The sequence below is a fragment of the Lactuca serriola genome, chromosome 1 (genome assembly GCF_051521515.1).
Source record: "Lactuca serriola cultivar US96UC23 chromosome 1, Lser_US96UC23_V15, whole genome shotgun sequence".
In the NCBI taxonomy this organism is placed as follows: Eukaryota; Viridiplantae; Streptophyta; class Magnoliopsida; order Asterales; family Asteraceae; genus Lactuca; species Lactuca serriola.
This window is the reverse complement of record NC_136408.1, coordinates 52,350,159-52,356,343: the sequence shown is the minus strand read 5'-3', so window position 1 is coordinate 52,356,343 and position 6,185 is coordinate 52,350,159. Positions and strand designations below refer to the sequence as shown.

The window sequence follows — 6,185 nt, the reverse complement described above, 5'->3', positions numbered from 1 at the left end:
TCATTATGATCATTATTTCTTATAAAATAATTATTATTATCATTAGTCTTTAAGTAATGGGGTTCGGTGGGTGGCTATCGAATCATTGAAAAGGCCACTCAAATCTAGAAATGTCAAAAGAAGTCATCTAAATATCAAATCGACTTTAGTTACAATAAAATGCTCGTAAAATCTACCAACAACGGGCGAAGGAGGTCGCCATGTGAGAGAGATTTGTCATTTACTTTCATCCTTTTCTAAAAAGAAATCTTTGAATTTGGTATTATATTTCGTGTAAAAATTTTGTAATAGTTTTGAAATTAACTGATGAAACCAAGTAGATAACAATCCTTTAGCTAAAAATCATGTAAATGAAACTAAATGAAAACCGTGTGACATGTCTTTGACGTTTTTTAATTAAAAAACTTTTCGTCACCTTTTGAATAGTTGTTGTCTTTAAATACATTATCTTCCTATAAACATTAATGGTGTTGTCTTTTTTAACACGTTTTATTTTCTTTTGTTTTCCTTCTTAATAGTTATATTATCACAAGTAAATGATTTTAGTCGTTATTCAAAAGTGATATTTAATTCTTACCTAGAATTTAATTTAATATTTGAGGAATAGTATATTCTTGCGATAAGTATTAATCTTTGTTTGTTTGTCAATCATTAATATTGATATACTGATAATTTTGATTTTGTTATACATTGGTTTTGTTTTGTCATCGTAAAAGACTTATCTGATATATGTGATTTTAATCATAAGTCAAAGTCTTTTTTTTATATAAATTTAAAGTTTTGATATAAAAATCCTTAAGTTTGTCAAATTTTATCGGTTTTATCCATGTGATGATTTTTTGTTCATTAAATACCAAAAGTTACCAAAATTTTCATTTTATTTTTACACATGTTACCTCAGGTTTTCAAGGACAAAACCGATAAAATCTGATTATTTTAAGGACTTTCATGTTAAAATTGAAAAACATATTTAAAATAAAAACATAAAATATTTATAAACTTAAGGTTTTTTTTTTTTAATTTAAAATCATATATATATATATATATATATATATATATATATATATATATATATATATATATATATATATATACACACTAATTATTGTATTTATATTGTATGCTATGAGAATTATTAATAAGAGAATAAATTTTTTAGCAATGCGAATACGTTAAACCTTACAAAATATCGACATTTTCATGTATTCTTGCTAATTATTATTTATTTTTGTTCTCACACATCGTTTTTCACTCATTTTCATTCCGTAGAATACGACCCAAAAAAACATTCTGATAGAAATGAGAATAATAATAACAACTGTATAATAACCTTATAAACGATTTAATCTATTAGAATGTGAGTTAATAACACTAGTTATGTAAGATTGAACGTATTTATATTATCAAACAACAAATTTTCTTTATCATTCTCATTGTATACGATAAATATACAATAATTAGTTAGAATACTTGAACCTAGCTCTCTCTTTCTCTCTCTCTCTCTCTCTCTCTCTATATATATATATATATATATATATATATATATATATATATATATTGTGTATGTGTGTGTGTTACAAGGACAAAAATAAAAATACTTTTTTTTGCAAAACTTTAGGCATTAACAAACAAAAATCATCACAAAAAACCAATAAAATTTGATAAACTTATAAACTTTAATATCAAAAGTCTTTACATTAATTAACAGATTTTATATAATATTTATTAAAAATAGTAAAACTGAACAAATATATAAATATGTTCAAAAGTTGTTATAATCTACCTCCTCTAATAAACAAAACCTTTAATGTGCCACATGTCCCCTTTCTACCATTCTAACATGCCACATGTCATTTTATGAATAATTCTTATTATTCAAATTAAATTACATTAAAATTAAATTGTAATCCGATTTTTTTTCAACTTATTGTATTTTTCGGTTTCTTATAACATTTAAATTTAAATTTAAATTCCATGCTTTTTGGAAACAATAGCAATTCACGTTTGATTTGTTTGGTAACAAATCCTATCTTATTTTGACTCTTTTCAAAATTTCAATGAAATCCCAAAAAATCAGCAACTTGAAATTAATATTTAGACTCCATTTATATTTCAATATCATCAACACGTCCTCCACATTCCTTCCCATTGTCAAGTTTTATTGTGCTTTCTCATCTTCAACAATACTATTTCTGTAGAAGAGACAACATAACAAATCAGATTAGTTCATCTTCATAAACCAATATTTATAACCTTTTTCTGAAATACTTTAACGTCTTTCTTTTTTCTAAAAACCTTTCTTCGAAAGTATGTTGTATCTGTTGCGGTTCTTGATTTAAATCGGTAAAAAAACATATCTTCTTATATGCAACTATTTTGGAGTACATTTGGCCAATATGACAGTTTAGACCAAATTTTTATTTTTATTTTTCATTAAAAAGCTGCAACTCTTTTTGAAAAGTAAATGATTGTTTTATCAAAAATTGAAAGTTCTTTTTGGATGTAAATGACTCCTTTACCCCTCACCTTACAACACTATTAAAAATAAGGCGAAAACTATGTAGTTGTAAATGTTATATTGTTGACCATTTTTTAATTTTTTTTTTAAATTATAGCAATATACTTTGAAACTATATTGTTGTGATTAAATGCAGAAAGGGTATTTTGGTTCATTTATTAGACTTATATGTTTTAAAAACATTATAACCCATAATGACATCCAGTTGTGATATTAAACAGTAGAAAATTAGGAAAAGGGCATTTTGGTCAATTTATTATGAAACATTGTTATTTTTGTCTTTCTAACTAAATATAAAGTTGCAACTCTTTTTGAAAAGTAAACGACTGTTTTATCAAAAATGTAAATGACCCTTTTACCCCTCACATTACAACACTATTAAAAATAACCAAAAACTAAGCAGCTGTAAATGTTGTTATATTGCTATCCATTTTTTATTTTTATTTTTTTTAAATTATAGCAATATACTTTGAAACTATGTTGTTGTGATTAATGATAAAAAACACTTTTAATATGTAATTAAGACTATTTTGCTATGATTTTCTAAATTTTGGGTCCAATATGTAATTAATAACTTTCTGTTGGGACTTAAAACTATGTTGGTGTGATTTTGTAAATTCAGGTCCGATATGTAATTAACAGATTACATAAAGGAATGAAATCAGCAATATCCCATATAATCAACAATAATTTTGAATTCTTTAATTTTTTTTACCAAAACATAACAATATTTACAATTCTGCCCTTTTATATTAGAAAATGACAACTCCACCCTTTTATATTAGAAAATAACAATTATGACCTTTTATATTATAAAAATGACAAATATGCCCTTTTAATAGAAAAGGTGCAATTGTTTATTTTTTGTCGGCTATATTTTTTATTATGTTTTTTACTGTCAAATATAAATTCAAGCTATCCTTTAGGTAGAAAATGCAATTCTGCCCTTTTATATTACAAAATGACAATTGTGCCCTTTTATATTATAAAAGTGACAAATATGTCATTTTAATAGGAATACTATCATTTATCAATTTATGTCGGTTATATATTTTTTGATTATGTTTTTACTGTTAAATATAAATTAACTTAACATTTAGGTAGAAAATGGTAATTCTGCCCATTTATATCATAAATGACAATTCTGCCCTTTTATGTTAGAAAATGACAACTATGCCCTTTTATATTATAAAAATGACAAATATGCCCTTTTATATTGTACTTTTAAAGAGAAAACTGTAAGTTTGATAGTTTTTGATGTCATGAATGTAACAAAATCATTGTGTATTTCAACAAAAAATGAAGAGAAGATGAAGGTTTTGACACCAAATGTTAAAAAATAATGGTTTTATATGATGAATTGGTAATCTTGCGTATGGTTTTCTTTTGTTTTTCCATTAAATTATTAATAATTCATGCAGTTACTTTAAATACTAAGTATACCATTGTACTTTTAATAATATAATTGTTTACTATGCTGGATTGATGGATTTTAATATATTTGTGGAAATGACATACCTTTCATAAGATGTGAAAAGAAATCATGTGAGATTCTCTAAGCTGTTGTTGAATGCAACATACACTTCAACACTCGACTCAATAAAGACTATCATGCTTTATGATTATAGAGATTTGCTACTACAATAACAAAACATACATTATTGTAAACGTGTTTTTTATATATATATAAAAAGTATGAATATACAATGCTATCAAAATATCGAAAAATATATTACAATGTAATTTAACTGTTTCTTTTACTTTTTTGTTCATATACTTTCTAATTGCAATATACTTTCATTACATCTTACAAACACACAAACACATGTACAAATCAAAGAAAAAAAATCTTGTTATATTGAGCACATTTTACTTTTACTATTTTAATTTGTATTCCTTAAAATGTTAATGTTCTTTCAACTGTATGTCTCTTATAGCATTCCACTTTCATATAAATATAATATTTTTTTTTTTAAATTCCACTGTCTCCTACACAACATTCCACTTTCCTCAATATGCTTACATACATATACTCAAATAACCAACTTTTTCATTTCATACATATTACATAACACCTCTCAACCAAAATACCACTAAAATTTTGCCTAATACACTAATTTGTTACTTATCTTAGCAAGCTTACACCAAAACATAACAATTTTCATTCACATAATTTGAGAATAGGAAACCTAATTTTACACTCCCATCATATGTTCACTGTTGTAGGCACCAACATTAAAATCTCATTATTTGAAAATAATACCTAGATTTAAGAGAACAAGCAAGAATGTATGAACGGAAATGAAACTTCTGAAGCATAACTTTCAAATTTTCACACTTAAACAATAACAATTCAAGATTCAATTTTGAAATACAATCAAAATTCAAATAATAAATACAGGGAGTACATTGAATCTCATTTTCTACAAAAACGAAATTAGTAATTTTACCTCTTTTTCATCGTCGCCCTATCTTCATCGTTGAAATCCAACAGCCAACATATTCCAAAATCAGACCATAACGACGCCATTTTTTCTTCATAACTTTAGCAGCGGACTGAAATCGCTTTCTTTCTGCTCTACTAACTATTACGAAATTGGATTTGTATTCCTTTCGATTTTGGATTTCAAACATATATTTATTCCCGATTATGCTATTAAGAAATTATGGTAGTGGGGTGGCTACACTGTAAGGCCGCTACGAAGTCGATGAAATCTCCGATTACAAGAGATCAATACATTGAAATGTAGAAATCGAACACAACAATCGGTGTATGCGATTTCAGGAAGAAAAAAATAGAAACGATAGAGTCTAGAATAGGGAAAATGACTCTTGAGGGTAATTAACTTTTGCGTTTGTACTCATTTGGTCCTTTTTCTTTTTTTTTTTTATTCAATATACCATCGAACTTGTTGTTGGTGTTTACCATAGCCCTTTTGACCGGCTTTTGACCTGTGATAGCCGGTCAAAGGGTTATGGTGAACACAGACAACAAGTTCGATGGTATATTGAGTACAAAAAAAAAAGAAAAGGGACCAAATGAGAACAAACGCAACAATTGGTTACCCTCCTGATTCATTTTCCCTTTACTCATTTACAACAAATCTCACATCATCTCCTACTGATATTAATGACTTTTATGAGATTCATTCTTGCTTCTCTTCAAAACATAACCTACGAAAGGACATTATTCATACATGTACAACTTTGTAATGCACTTGAATATTTATTAGGGGAATTTTGACTAAGCAGGCACATTTCATGACTACATTTACATTTCCAATCAAATGATTTATCGTATCATGGATTCTAGACAAGTCTACAAACGAGTGGAATCACAAATGCTATGATTTTTGAGTTTACTTAGCTTTAAGATCGAACTCATGGGATAAGATACAACATCAATATGTACAATACACCATAATATTGTACATATTGATATTGTATCTTATCCCATGAGTTCGATCTTAAAGCTAAATAATTTCAAAAATCATAGCATTTGTGATTCCACTCGTTTGTAGACTTGTCTAGAATCCATAATATCAGTAGGAGATGATATGAGATTTGTTGTAAATGAGTAAAGGGAAAATGAATCAGGAGGGTAACCAACTGTTGCGTTTGTTCTCATTTGGTCCCTTTCCTTTTTTTTTTTGTACTCAATATACCA

At 26.4% G+C, this 6,185-nt stretch overlaps 1 long non-coding RNA gene across 1 annotated transcript; it reads right to left on the bottom strand.

Annotated features, from left to right (window-relative positions):
• Nucleotides 1–1,735: 1,735 nt before the first annotated feature.
• LOC145088348 (uncharacterized) lies at nucleotides 1,736–5,342 on the bottom strand. Its single transcript, XR_013701082.1, has 3 exons — nucleotides 4,969–5,342; nucleotides 4,037–4,156; nucleotides 1,736–2,192 (listed from the first exon to the last, which is right to left on the bottom strand). It is a non-coding gene; the product is annotated as an uncharacterized LOC145088348 (long non-coding RNA).
• Nucleotides 5,343–6,185: the final 843 nt, after the last annotated feature.